Source organism: Suncus etruscus, chromosome 2 (genome assembly GCF_024139225.1).
Source record: "Suncus etruscus isolate mSunEtr1 chromosome 2, mSunEtr1.pri.cur, whole genome shotgun sequence".
Lineage (NCBI taxonomy): Eukaryota > Metazoa > Chordata > Mammalia > Eulipotyphla > Soricidae > Suncus > Suncus etruscus.
Window position 1 is genome coordinate 41,033,394 of NC_064849.1, and position 14,352 is coordinate 41,047,745.

General features: G+C 39.4%; 2 non-coding genes across 2 annotated transcripts; one reads left to right on the forward strand and one right to left on the reverse strand.

The window, feature by feature from the left end:
- Nucleotides 1-3,132: 3,132 nt before the first annotated feature.
- Nucleotides 3,133-3,239, forward strand: LOC126003097 (U6 spliceosomal RNA). The gene has a single exon (XR_007493639.1). It is a non-coding gene; the product is annotated as a U6 spliceosomal RNA (small nuclear RNA).
- A 7,614-nt stretch (nt 3,240-10,853) lies between these two features.
- LOC126002993 (U4 spliceosomal RNA) lies at nt 10,854-10,991 on the reverse strand. Its single transcript, XR_007493551.1, has one exon. It is a non-coding gene; the product is annotated as a U4 spliceosomal RNA (small nuclear RNA).
- Nucleotides 10,992-14,352: the final 3,361 nt, after the last annotated feature.

Here is a 14,352-nt window from a genome sequence, read left to right on the forward strand (position 1 = left end):
GCTCTTAGGGCTTTTTGTTTCATGGAGTGGTTACTTGGCCACGTACATAACTTAAGCACAGTAAGCAACTTAACTTATGATACTGCTTCCCTTGGAATGATCCTGTGTTTATTTCCACCTCTGGGATTTTTTCTTGTTTCTCTTTTGGATTTGGATACTATCATGATTCTGGGTCCCTCTTTGACTTCTGCTTTGCTCCTGAATCCTCAAATCCCTGTTAATTTATTTAATAGACCAAGCTTAGCTGTTTAATTGTTTGGCTTGTGCTCAACTGGTTTCTGTCCCTAGGCTTTTATTTGCATAAGCCAATTCCATAATCACATGAGGAGGGAGAACTGGGATGTATTAAGAGGGTGGACTCTGGGACCTAATAGTTAGGTTTCAAACTGAATTTCCACTTATAATGAGAACATGGTCTTCCCGATGCTAGTCCATTTTTGCTGCTTCGGTTTCCTCACTTTTAAGACACTCACCATTTATTTAAGAGGCAATTTTGAGGAGATTAAATAAGTTAGTACACATGTAGAATATTTAGATGTGATACATGGCAAGCATGTGCTGAATCTTAGGTATTATTTTGTTTTTGCTTTTGTTTTTGGGTCATACCTGGCAGTGCTCAGGGGTTACTCCTGGCTCTATGCTCAGAAATCGCCCCTGGCAGACACAGGGGACCATATGGAATGCCGGGATTTGAACCATTCTCCTTCTGCATGAAAGGCAAACACCTTACCTCCATGCTATCTCTCTGGCCCCGAATCTTAGATATTTTTTTATTAAAGCTGCATATCAAGAGAGCTTTCTTCCTGAGAGTCATTCTTCAGAAAACAATTTTAGCAATGTTTCTTTTTCTTCATTCTACTAATTCTATAGCATCTGTTAATTTTTCTAGGATGTCTTCTGACTCTGTCAGCAATAGGTCTGATTTCTATGGCCAGTTCTAAATTTGACCAGTTGTGGAACTTGGTTCCACCTGATTTTTTTTTTTTTTATAGAGTTTTTGGAAAGCAATAGGATTCTTAGAGACTCAATTTCCTCAATTATACAATGGAGGAAAATAACAATCCCTAGAGTTTATAAATGTGTGGGTATGAAATTAGCTAATGAACATGAAGCATTCAACAGTGTATAGTTGGTGAAAACCTTTGGAAGCTTAAGTGACTATTACTATTATATTCTTTATTGTTATAAGTTATAATAGTCAAAAACATTTGTTTCCAGAAGGCTGAAGGACTAAATAGCACTTTGCTTCACAATACCCTGTGGTGTGAATCTCTTCTTGTTTATATAGAAGCAATTAGTCTTCATGTTCAATGGAGTTGTTCCATAGGGAAAGGGAAGAGGCATGAACTGTATTTTGTGAGGACAGATGAAACTGTATGGTATTTCTACCTTTGGCAAAACCAGAAATGATTTAACAGAAAGCTTCCCTTTTTGCAAAGGGACCACAGCTCTATAAGAGCTGAGCTTTTTCCTCTTTGACCTGTTAATGCAAGAATAAATGTAAACTTGCTATCCAGCAGAGAGACTGATTGAGTGATATCCTAATGGAGCCATTGGCAAAGAATAAACTAAGCTAGAAACAAAGCTGCATTCCAAATAATGCTCAGTGCTTTTCTTAATACTTTTTATTATAATTCATTCCCATTAGAGGCACTTTGAACCATTTAAAGCCATTACATTGTAATTTCAGAGTTGACTGTAAATCGAAAAGAACACACACACATATAACACACACACACATTTCTTAACACTTTAAAGAGAATGGAAAGCAGTGTACGATTTATCATCCTGAATCCAAATTCTAAAACCAGTGCAATCTTGAGGTAATGTTATGCATTTCATTTGAACTCAATAGACACCACATTTTATAAAAAACATCCACAAACTTTAAATAATCATTTCCATGATAATTATATAAACACATCTTAAAGAGGGTAGAGCATTGAAGATCCAAAGGAGGAAAGGACTTTTATGAATCAAATGATCCTGAAATTGAGTTTGGTTCAACTGTTCAGACATACTAAAAAATGTGAACAGCTGCTTCTTTAGTCAGGTGGCAGTTAAGTTATAAGACAAGGCATTAGAACAGTACAAAGAATAATGTATCCTATACAAAAAATAAGTTCCTCTTATGTTATTCAAAGGCACCAATTCTTCTATATCTGGACCAGCAAAGAGGTGGGGGGGGGAAATCTGGGTTAGTCAAATGAAGGCTCTTGCCAAATGTTTTAACATACAAATTTTACTAGGCAATAAAGTTTATGTAGCTTTATTACATGGGCTATTTTGCAGACAATCTGTAGTTCTGGCACACTGCAGACTTTATTTATTATTTTCTTTCAATAAACATCTCACACACTAAGATTTGTTGATAGTTTTAATTGAAATTGCCTTGACTTCTATTCAGTAATTACTTAGGGAACTTTGCGGAAAAGAAGCTCAAGAAAAGATAAGCACAACTTTTCTTATCCTTTTCTCAGGTGTCTATACCCTGCCCTAAATTAGAGGGCTCAGGGGGACTATATGTGTTGTGAGGGATTGAACCCAGATTGGCTGTGTACAAGGCAAGCACTTTAACCTGCTATAGCTCTCTGGCCTCAGATAATGGAATTAAGATCCTTTTAGATAGCACACTAGGCCAGTTTCTCTAAAACTTGATTGAGCATAAGAATCTGGAACTCGTTTTTAAAATTGAGTACAGAAATTTGACATTTAACAGTGAGTATTAGTCTTAAAGCCAATCCAGGAACAGGCAAAGATCAGAATTTTTTGAACTTTAATTCTCATATCTTTAAAATATTACATGGGGGGGGCAGAGCAATGGCACAGCTGTAGGGCATTTGCTTTGCATTCAGCTGACCTGGATTTGATACCCGGCATCTTGTATGGACCCCAAGCTTGCCAGGAGCGATTTCTGAGTGCAGAACTAGGAGTAATGCCTGAGTGCCACCAGGTGTAGCCCTCCCCCAAATATATTACATAAAGTTTGTATTTTAACATTGCATTCCCATTATTTCGGGGCAGATTTGTCCAATACTGAATTACAATGAATCAATTTTGTTTTGTGTCTTTAATTCCATTGTTTATGGGTTCTTCACATATGAATTCTTTATTCCAATTAAAAGGTGGGTAGTACTCACTTCAGCAGCACATATACTAAAATTGGAATGATACAGAGAAGATTAGCATGGCCCCTGTGCAAGGATGACACGCAAATTAGTGAAGCATTCCATATTTTTTGGTGAGGTCTCAAGCTTAATTCCTGGTGCTCTTTGCCCACCCCCAGCACTTTTGAGGTGTCCCCCCACAGTAAGCCATGTCCATTAGAAAAACTGAACTATTGGGGAACAGAGTGATAGTACAGTGGGGAGTATATTTACCTTGCATGTGGCTGCTTAAGTTTGATCCCAGTATTCCATATGGTCCCCTAAACTCTGCCAGGAGTGATTCCAGTGGGTAGATCTAGAACTGACCACTGAGCACCCCACCAAAAAAAAAAACAAGAAAAAAAGGTGGGTAAAGATTAATATTTCACTTTACTTTTGATTACTTTGTGTTTTATGAGAACATTTATGTATTCCAGTTTAATGACAATCTTTTTTTCCCTTTATTTAAACATCTTGATTACATATATGATTGTGATTAGGTTTCAGTCATGTAAAGAACACCCCCTTCACCAGTGCAACATTCCCACCACAATGTCCCAAATCTCCCTCCATCCCACCCCATCCCCACTTGTACTCTAGACAGGCTTTCCAGTTCACATGATTGTGGTAGTTCTCTGTGTAGTTATTTCTATAACTGCACTCACCACACTTTGTGGTGAGCTTCATGAAGTGAGCTGGAAGTTCCAGACATCCTCTCATTGTCTCTGAGGATTGTTGCAAAAATGATTTTTTATTTTTCTTAAAACCCATAGATGAGTGAGACTATTCTGCATCTCTCTCTCCCTCTGACTTATTTCACTCAGCATGATAGATTCCATGTACATCCATGTATAGGAAAATTTCATGACTTCATCTCTCCTGATGGCTGCATAATATTCCATTGTGTATATGTACCACAGTTTCTTTAGCCATTCGTCTGTTGAAGGGCATCTTGGTTGTTTCCAGAGCCTGGCTATTGTGAATAGTACTGCAATAAATATAGGTGTGAGGAAGGGGTTTTTGTATTGTATTCTTGTGTTCTTAGGATATATCCCTAGGAATGGAATAGCTGGGTCGAATGGGAGCTCAATTTCCAGATTTTGGAGGAATTTCCATATCACTTTCCATAGAGATTGGACTAGACGGCATTCCCACCAGCAGTGGATAAGAGTTCCTTAATCTCCACAACCCCGCCAGCGCTGATTGTTCTCATTCTTTGTGATGTGCGCCAATCTCTGTGGTGTGAGGTGGTATCTCATCATTGTTTTGATTTGCATCTCCCTGATGATTAGTGATGAGGAGCATTTTTTCATGTGCCTTTTGGCCATTTGTATTTCTTTGTTATCAAAGCGTCTGTTCATTTCTTCTCCCCATTTTTTGATGGGATTAGATTTTTTTTCTTGTAAAGTTCTGTCAGTGCCCTGTCTATTTTGGATATTAGCCCCTTATCTGATGGCTGTTGGGTGAATAGTTTCTCCCACTCAGTGGGTGACTTTTGTATCCTGGGCACTATTTCTTTTGAGGTGCAGAAGCTTCTCAGTTTAATGTATTCCCATCTGTTGATCCCTGCTTTCACTGGTTTGGAAAGTGCAGTTTCCTCCTTGAAGATGCTTTTAGTCTCAATGTCATGGAGTGTTTTACTGAAGTGTTGTTCTATATACCTTATGGTATCAGGTCTGATATCAAGGTCTTTAATCCATTTGGATTTTACTTCGTACATGATGTTAACTGGGGATATATGTTCGCTTCTTTGCAAGTGGCTAACCAGTTTTGCCAGCACCACCTGTTGAAGAGGTTTTCCCTGATCCACTTAGGATTTCTTGCTCCTTTGTCAAAAATTAGGTAATTGTATGTCTGGGGGACAATGTCTGAGAACTCAAGCCTATTCCACGGATCTGAGGGTCTGTCTTTATTCCAATACCATGCTGTTTTGATAACTAATGTTTTGTAGTACAGTTTAAAGTTGGGGAAAGTAATGCCTCCCATTTTCCTTTTCCCTAGGAGTGCTTTAGTTATTAGAGGGTGTTTATTGTTCCAGATGAACTTCATAAGTGTTTTATCCACTTCTTTGAAGAATGTCATGGGTATATTTAAGGGGATCGCATTAAATCTGTTTAGTGCTTTGGGGAGTATTGCCATTTTAATGATAATCCTGCCAATCATGAGCACAGTATGTGCTTCCATTTCCATGTGTCCTCTTTTATTTCTTGGAGCAGGGCTTTATAGTTTTCTTTGTATAGGTCCTTCACATCTTTGGTCAAGTTGACTTCAAGATATTTGAGTTTGTGTGGCACTAATGTGAATGGGATTGCCTTCTTGACTTCCTTCTCTTTCATCATTGGTGTATAAAAAGGCCATTGATTTCTGTGTGTTAATTTTGTATCCTGCCACCTTGCTATATGAATCTATTGTTTCTAGAAGCTTTTTGGTAGAGTCCTTAGGGTTTTCTAAGTAAAGTATCATGTCATCTGCAAACAATGAGAGCTTGACTTCTTCCTTTCCTATCTGGATTCCCTTGATATATTTTTCTTGCCTGATCGCTATAGCAAGGATTTCCAGTATATGTTGAAGAATAGTGGTGAGAGCGGACAGCCTTGTCTTGTACCAGAATTTAGAGGAAAGGCTTTTAGTTTTTCTCCATTGAGGATAATATTTGCCATTGGCTTGTGGTAGATGGCTTCAACTAGATTGAGAAAGGTTCCTTCCATTCCCATCTTGCTGAGAGTTTTAATTAAGAATGGGTGTTAGACCTTATCGAATTCTTTCTCTGCATCTATTGATACGATCATGTTATTTTTATTTTTTTTTCTTGTTGATGTTGTGTATGATGTTGATAGATTTACGAATGTTAATCCATCCTTGCTTTCCTGGGATGAAACCTACTTGGTCGTATTGTATGATCTTTTTGATGATGCATTGGATCCTATTTGCCAGGATTTTGTTGAAGATCTTTGCATCAGCATTCATCAGGGATATTGGTCTGTAATTTTCTTTTTTGGCAGCATTTCTGTCTGGTTTTGGTATCAAGGTAATGTTGGCTTCATAAAAGCTGTTTGGGAGTGTTCCCGTTTTTTCAATTTCATGGAAGACCTGGCTAGGATTGGTAGTAGCTCCTCTTGAAAGATTTGAAAAAATTCATTAGGAAATCCACCTGGGCCTGAACTTTTCTTTTTGGGCAGATGTTTGATTACAGTTTTAATTTCCTCAGTAGTGATGGGGGTGTTTAGATATGCTACATCCTCCTTACTTAAATGTGGAAGGTTATAAGTGTCCAAGAATATATCCATTTCTTCTAGGTTCTCATGTTTAGTAGTATAAAGTTTCTCAAAGTAGTCTCTGATTACCCTTTGGATCTCTGCAATATCTGTCGTGATCTCCCCCTTTTCATATTTAATACGGGTTATCAGATTTGTCTCTGTCTCTTTTTTTGTGAGTTTTGCCAATGGTCTATCAATCTTGTTTATTTTTTCAAAGAACCAACTTCTGCTTTAGATGATCTTTCAGATTGCTTTTTGGTTTTCCACTTCATTGAGTTCTGCTTTCAGCTTTGTTATTTTCTTCTGTCTCCCTATTTTTGGTTCCTTTCGTTGGTCATTTTCTAATTTTTTGAGCTGCGTCATTAAGTTATTCAGGTATGCCCCTTCTTCCTTCCTGATGTGTACTTGTAGAGCTATAAATTTTTCTCTCAGGACTGCTTTTGCTGTGTCCCATAGATTCTGGCAGTTTTTGTTTTCATTATCATTTGTTTCCAGGAAAGTTTTGATTTCCTTTTTGATTTCATCTTGGACCCACTGGTTGTTCAGTAGCAGGGTGCTTAATTTCCAGTTGTTAAAGTTTTTCTTTTGTGTGGCTTTGTAGTTCACATCTAATTTCAGAGCCTTGTGGTCACCAAAGGTGGCCTGCTAGGTTTCTATCCTCTTGATTTTATGGAGGTATGTTTTATGTGTCAGCATGTAGTCTATCCTGGAGAAAGACTCATGTACATTGGAAAAGAATGTGTATCCAGGGTTTTTGGGATGGAGTGTCCTATATATATCTACTAGTCCTCTTTCTTCCATTATTGTTTTCAGGGCTAGTATGTTTTTGTTGGGTTTCAGTCTGGTTGACCTATCAAGTGTTGAATGGGCCGTGTTGAGGTCTCCCACAATAATTGTGTTATTATTGATGTCTTCTTTCAGATTTGTCAGTAATTGTATTAATTTGCTGGTCTCTCATTGGGTGCATCTATATTTAATAGTCTGATTTATTCCTGTTGCACATATCCCTTGATTAGTACATAGTGTCCATCTTTGTACTTTTCCACTTTTCTGAGTATAAAGTTGGTGTCATAAGATATTAATATGGCCACCCCAGCTTTTTTGAGGCTGTTGTTTGCTTGGATGATTTTTCTCCAGCCTTTGATTTTGAGTCTATGTTTGTTCTGACTATTCAGATGTGTTTCTTGTAGGCAGCAGAAGGTTGGATTCATCTTTTTGACCCATATTGCCACTCTGTGTCTTTTAGTTGGTGAATTTAGTCCATTGACATTGAGAGGGATGATTGTCATAGGATTTAATGTCGTCTTTGTAGATAAGTTTGGTGTGTTTGTTGGTCTCTCTTGTCTTAGAGTAGACCTGTCAGTTTTTCCTTTAAGGCTGGTTTTTCATCTGTGAAGTTTCTGAGCTGTTGTTTATCCATGAAGCTATGTATTCTTCCTTCAAACCTGAACGTGAGTCGGGCTGGGTGCAGTATTCTTGGTGAGGCATTCATTTCATTCAGTTTTGTCACAATATCCCACCACTGTCTTCTGGCCTTGAGAGTTTCTTGTGACATGTCTGCTGTAAGTCTTAGGGAAGCTCCATTGAATGTAATTTCTTTTTGATCTTGCTGCTTTCAGTATTCTATCTCTATCTTTGGGATTTGTCATTGTAATGAGGATGTTTCTTGGGGTGTTTTTCTTTGGGTTTCTTTTAGCTGGTACTCTTTGGGCATGCAGGATTTGATTGTATGTGGTCTTTAACTCTGGGAGTATTTCTTTGATGATGTTTTTGACAGTTGATTCTTCCTGGAGATCTCCTACCTGGGTCTCTGGGACTCCGATGATTCTTATGTTGTTTCTGTTGAGTTTATCAAAGACTTCTATTTCCATCTGTTCGCATTCCTTGAGTACTTTTTCTATTGCCTGTTCATTTGTCTTAAGGTTCTTTTCCAATTTCTTCTGTTGTGTTGAGTTTTTCTGCATCACATTTTCCAGTACTCCGATTCTCTCCTCAGCTGCTATTACCCTGCTGGCGAGGCCTTCTATTGAGGTTTTCAGTTGAGCTACCATGTTTTTCAGATTTCAGTTTGGAGTTTTCTGATTTCTGTCTTTGTGTTCTGTTCAGATTGATCTATGCTTTCTTTGAGTTCCTCAAACAACTTCTATATTGCTATTTTAAGTTCCTTATCCAAGAGGTTAATCAGGTGATTGGAATTATTAGGTCATCCGAGCTTTCATCTTCATTCTCTGTGCATGATGTTTGCTTGCGAGGTTTCCCCATTGTTATGCTTGTAGTGTGGTTTTTCCTGCGTGTTGTGTTGGGGTTCATTGGTCAGAAAGAGTGCTTCCTGGCAGTGCTCTTCTGCTGCTTCTAGTTGATAGTTTTTTTGGCAGCTTCAAAATGTAGTTTTTTGGGGGTGCACTCACTAGGCCTCTGAGGAGACCATCAGGGATTCAGAACACAGGCAGACAGACACAGAAGTTTCCCTTTAAGTCCTCAGAGTGAACAAAGGCACAGCAGGGCGGAGCCTCCGCAGGCCAGAGAGCTCAGCTTATTGGAGGGCAACCCCCACAGCCAGAATTTACTCACTGGGCAGCTCCAAAATGCAGTTTTTTGGGGGTGCGCTCCCTAAGCCTCTGAGGAGACCTTCAGGGATTCAGAAACACAGGCAGACAGGCATAGAAGTTTCCCTTGAAGTCCTCAGAGTCAAGGTTTTCTTTTATTTCATTTTCTTTAATATCTTTAATATCTTGAGATCTGATGACTTTGACAATTTGTTTCCTTCCTTCCATCTTCTTTCTATCTTTCCATCTCTTCTATACTTCCTTTAATCTTTTCTTCTATCCTTCCTTCTTTCCATCCATCCATCTTTTTATCCTTCCTTCTACCCTCCCTTTCATACTCCCTCCCTCTTTCCCCCCTCTGTCCTTTCCCCTTCCACCAACCTCCTTCCTTCCTTCCTTCCTTCCTTCCTTCCTTCCTTCCTTCCTTCCTTCCTTCCTTCCTTCCTTCCTTCCTTCCTTCCTTCCCTCCTTCCCTCCTTCCCTCCCTCCTTCCCTCCCTCCCTCCTTCTCTCCTTCCTTCCTTCCTTCCTTCCCTCCTTCCTTCCTTCCTTCCTTCCTTCCTTCCTACCTTCCTTCCTCCTTCCCTACTTCCTTCCTTCCTTCCTTCCCTCCTTTCTTCCTTCCTTCCTTCCTACCTTCCTTCCTCCTTCCCTACTTCCTTCCTTCCTTCCTTCCTTCCTTCCTTCCTTCCTTCCTTCCTTCCTTCCTTCCTTCCTTCCTTCCTTCCCTCCTTCCTTTCTTCCTTCTTTCCTTCCACCCTTCCTCCTTCCTTCCTTCCTTCCTTCCTTCTTTCCTTCCACCCTTCGTCCTTCCTTCCTTCCTTCCTTTCCTCCCTCCCTCCTTCCTTCCTTCCTTCCCTCCTTCCTTTCTTCCTTCTTTCCTTCCACCCTCCCTCCTTCCTTCCTTCCTTCCTTCCTTCCTTCCTTCCTTCCTTCCTTCCTTCCTTCCTTCCCTCCTTCCTTTCTTCCTTCTTTCCTTCCACCCTCCCTCCTTCCTTCCTTCCTTCCTTCCTTCCTTCCTTCCTTCCTTCCTTCCTTCCTTCCTTCCTTCCTTCCTTCCTTCCTTCCTTCCTTCCTTCCTTCCTTCCTTCCTTCCTTCCTTCCTTCCTCCCTCCCTCCCTCCCTCCCTCCTTCCTTGATGGATTCCCATGCTCCATGTCTGAGTAGGACAAGAGATGAAGGCCTGGCAGCAACTCCAATGTGCGAAATAATTCAGACACAGTTGGGAAGGTATAGCAGCAAGCCAGAAACTCACACCGAAAGCTGTTCATCTACAAGCCAGTCACTTCACCACGTGGAACCATGAGCCTAGAAAGCAGCTCCTCCTCCAAGCCTCCTGAGTAGTTTTTATTAGGATAAACAAAGCCCACCTTGAAGGGCTGGAAAAAAAGTCAGATGAGGAGGCAATGAGGAAAAACCTTTTTGACAAGAAAACCAAAGGAACTAATCGAAAGACATCTAATTTGAAGGCAATATGAGAGGCCGGAGAGATAGCATGGAGGTAAGGCATTTGTCTTTCATGCAGAAGGATGGTGGTTTGAATCCGGGCATACCATATGGTCCCCCGTGCCTGCCAGGGGCGATTTTCTGAGCATAGCGCCAGGAGTAACCCCTGAGCACTGCCGGGTGTGACCCAAAAACCAAAACCAAAACAAACAAAAAGACTATATGAGAACCTTTCCAAAGGCCTCTATCAACAATCAAACAAGATATATATTTAAGGAAGAATACAGTTTTAAAGAGCAAGCCTATGTTTCTTTTTCTGCTCATATTTGGGATAAATCTTTCTCTCTTTTTTAAATTGTGGAGGTGTGGATACCTCCACATGTAGATGCATAGAACTAAACTGGCATTCCACAAAATTATAAACCAATTATAAATTGAGGCAGTAATTTTTTAAATCAGTCTCTGTAGAGACTGTCAAAAATTGCCAATGTTGACTATATTTCAAGTCGTCATGGCAGGGTATTGGGAAAAGTTTTCAATTAGCAATAATCGTGCCTCGGATAAACCTCATTGGCTATGATAAGGCAGTACATTTTTTAAAAATGATAGTTTTTTACATGTAAATAGTTTCAAATGTTTATATTATGAATAATTATGTTAGTGCATCTTAAGATTTACATGAAATAGATAGATCTTATAAATGCAAAAAATGTAGTAAGAGTGAAGAGTTAAGATAAATTTAAGGAGAGAATCTGAAGAGAGATATATAGTAGTTATTATTATTTTTTTTAAATTTGGACCACATCCAGTGGCATTCCATATACTCCTGGCAGGTTAGGGGCACTATATATGATGCCAGGGATTGAACCTGGGTCATCCATGTACAAAGCAAACACCCTACCCACTGTGCTATCTCTCTAGCCCAAGGACAATAGAGTGTAAATTTTTTTTTGATTTTGTTTCTGGGCCACACCTGGTGACACTCAGGGCTTATTGCTGGCTATGGGCTCAGAAATCGCTCCTGGCTTGGGGATCATATGGAATGTTGGGGGATCGAACTGCGGTCTAGATCAGCAGTGTGCAAGGCAATCAAATGCCCTACTGCTGCGCCACTGCTTTAGCCCCATAGAGCATAAAAAATTTTTTTTTGGGGGGTCACACCTGGCAGTGCTCCGGGGTTACTCCTGGCTCTATGCTCAGAAATCGCTCCTGGCAGGCTCAGGGGACCAGATGGGATGCTAGAATTCTAACCACCGTCCTTCTGCATGCAAGGCAAATGCTCTACCTCCATGCTATTTCTCTGGCCAGAGTTTAAATTTTTTTAACCTGAAAAAGAAAATAGTGGCTTTCCTTATTTAGAAACTAATATATATATACTACTTATCTGTCTATATTAATATGTAAAGGATTATAATAAAAATCTCTATGGCTATAAAAAAAGCTACTTGATTAGCTATGTAAAACTTGATACAAATGAGAAATTCTTTATTGCAAATCATAAAATTCCTTGTCATGATAGGAATAAACAAACCTTTCTTATTCTAGTGAAGGGCAACCAAGCATCAGTGCCGTGAGTTAATGCCATACTTCATGCCAAGTGCTGAGAAGTTTGTCCTGCCATTTAAATAAACTCCTTTAATGCTTCTTGCAAGTCTGGTTTTGAGGCTATAAATTCCTAAATCTGTTGCCTGTTCTTGAAGCTCTGTATCATTTCTTTACATCTGAATGGTAATTTAGCTGGATAGAGTATTCTTGCTAATATGTTCAGGTCATTGAGGTTTTGTACTATATCTCTCCATTCTCAGATAGCTGTAGAATTTCATTTGATAGATATGCTCTGCATATTATGCATGTAAATTATTTTTTTGACCTTCCTGCTTTCAATATTCTATATCTTTGTATTTTGTCACGTTGAGTATAATGTGTCTTGGAGTTTTCCTATTTGACTTTGTTTTCACCCGGAATCTCCCCCCCACTTTTTTTTGGCAACACTCAGCAATGCTCAGGGCTTACTCCTGGTTATGTGCTCAGAGGTCATACCTGGCGGGGCTTGGGTCAGTGATGGTCAGAGTTTACTCCTGGCTCTGTATTCAGGGATCATTCCTATCAGGCTCAGGGGACCATATGGAGTACCAGGGATCAAATAAGTGCATGGCATATGCCCTATCTGCTATAACATATATGTATAAGTAATATATATAATACAAAATTATATGTAATATATAATATGCTATAAATAATATATGTATTTATTTATAGATATTAAATAGTTGCTCATTTGCTTCAAAACTATCTCACCACCAATGCAATATTTTCTCCACCATTGTTCCCATGCATTCTCATGTTTAAACCCTTGGCAGGCACAAAATAATTTATTTTATATTGTTTATAAGTAAGTGTAAATGAAATTATTAAAAATATAGTAATAAGAAATTTTATGAAAATCAATGTATCTTGCAATGAGGTTATTAAGTGATTGTCAGAATCTTGCTAAGAAATTTGTTATTAGTTGATTTTCTGTTATTTGTTTTGTTTCTGAACATTAGCTTTGAATTCATTCTGATGTTTAAAGTGGTGTGCTCAAGGATACTGGAATGACAGTATTGAAAAAAATTTGGAGTTGGCCATGTATGTGGTTGTGCTATCCAGGAATTCCAGTGGGGTGTGGTTTTGTCTGCCAGGACTTCTAGAAGTATGAGAAGGTGGTGATGGTGTGGTGTGGAAGTACCTGAACTCACTCCAAAGAGCACAGGAGATGTCAGCCCAAGTAATAGCATCCCTGAACTTTTGGTCTATTTGGCATTTCTGTAGAGCCCCATGATTGAGTGGTGAAGTTGTGCCATTGTTGAAATGGCATTGTGGGTGGTGAGTGCAGTTGGCATAGCTTAGGCAGGGCAGGGGCTTGGGCCGCCCTCTCCTCCTGAGATTGCTGCTTTCAGCTGTGCAGCAGGTGTACACATGATTTTTCATGGTTTAGTTTATATATATTTAGAGAATAGAGTGAATCTACAGAGCTGGTCAAATGTAGATATATATTTGACTGCATTTGCCAAATTTCTATTGAGTTTTTAAAAAATATTACTTTCCAGAACCAGAGCAATAGTACAGTGGGTAGGGTATTTGCCCTGTACACAACTGATTCAGAATTTTTTTAGTTTTATTTTCTATTTTATTTATTTATTTATTTTTAAATTATTTTTTATTTTTTTTACTGAAACCCAACTACAAACATGTTATAATCACGATGTTTAAACAAAGACACTACTATAAGAAAAGAAATAAAAAACAATCCTCAGGGGCCGGAGAGATAGCATGGAGGTAAGGCATTTGCCTTGCATGCAGAAAGATGGTGATTCGAATCCCAGCATCCCATATGGTCCCCTAAGCCTGCCAGGAGCAATTTCTGAGCATAGAGCCAGTAGTAATACCTGAGCGCTGCTGGGTGTGACCCAAAAAACAAACAAACAAAAGAATACTCAATCCATTTTTTCCCTCTTCTTTTTCTTCTTCCTCTTTCTGAGATCAGACAAGATTTGGGCAATTCAGGGTGGTATGGCTGTAGACTCTTCTTCCTCTTTCTCCTCTTCTTTTTTTTTTTTTTTTTTTTTGGTTTTTGGGCCACACCCTGTGACGCTCAGGGGTTACTCCTGGCTATGCGCTCAGAAGTTGCTCCTGGCTTGGGGGACCATATGGGACACCGGGGGATCGAACCGCGGTCCGTCCAAGGTTAGCGCAGGCAAGGCAGGCACCTTACCTTTAGCGCCACCGCCCGGCCCCTCTTTCTCCTCTTCTACTTCTTCCTCTTCTTTTTCTTTCTCCTCCTCTTCTTCATTTTCTTATTCCTCTTCTCTTTCCCTTCTTTTTTTTTTTTCTTCTCTTCTTTTCCTTCTTCCCTGATCCAGATTTGATCCCTAGCAGCCATCCATACAGTCCCTTGAGCCTGCCAGGAGTAATTTCT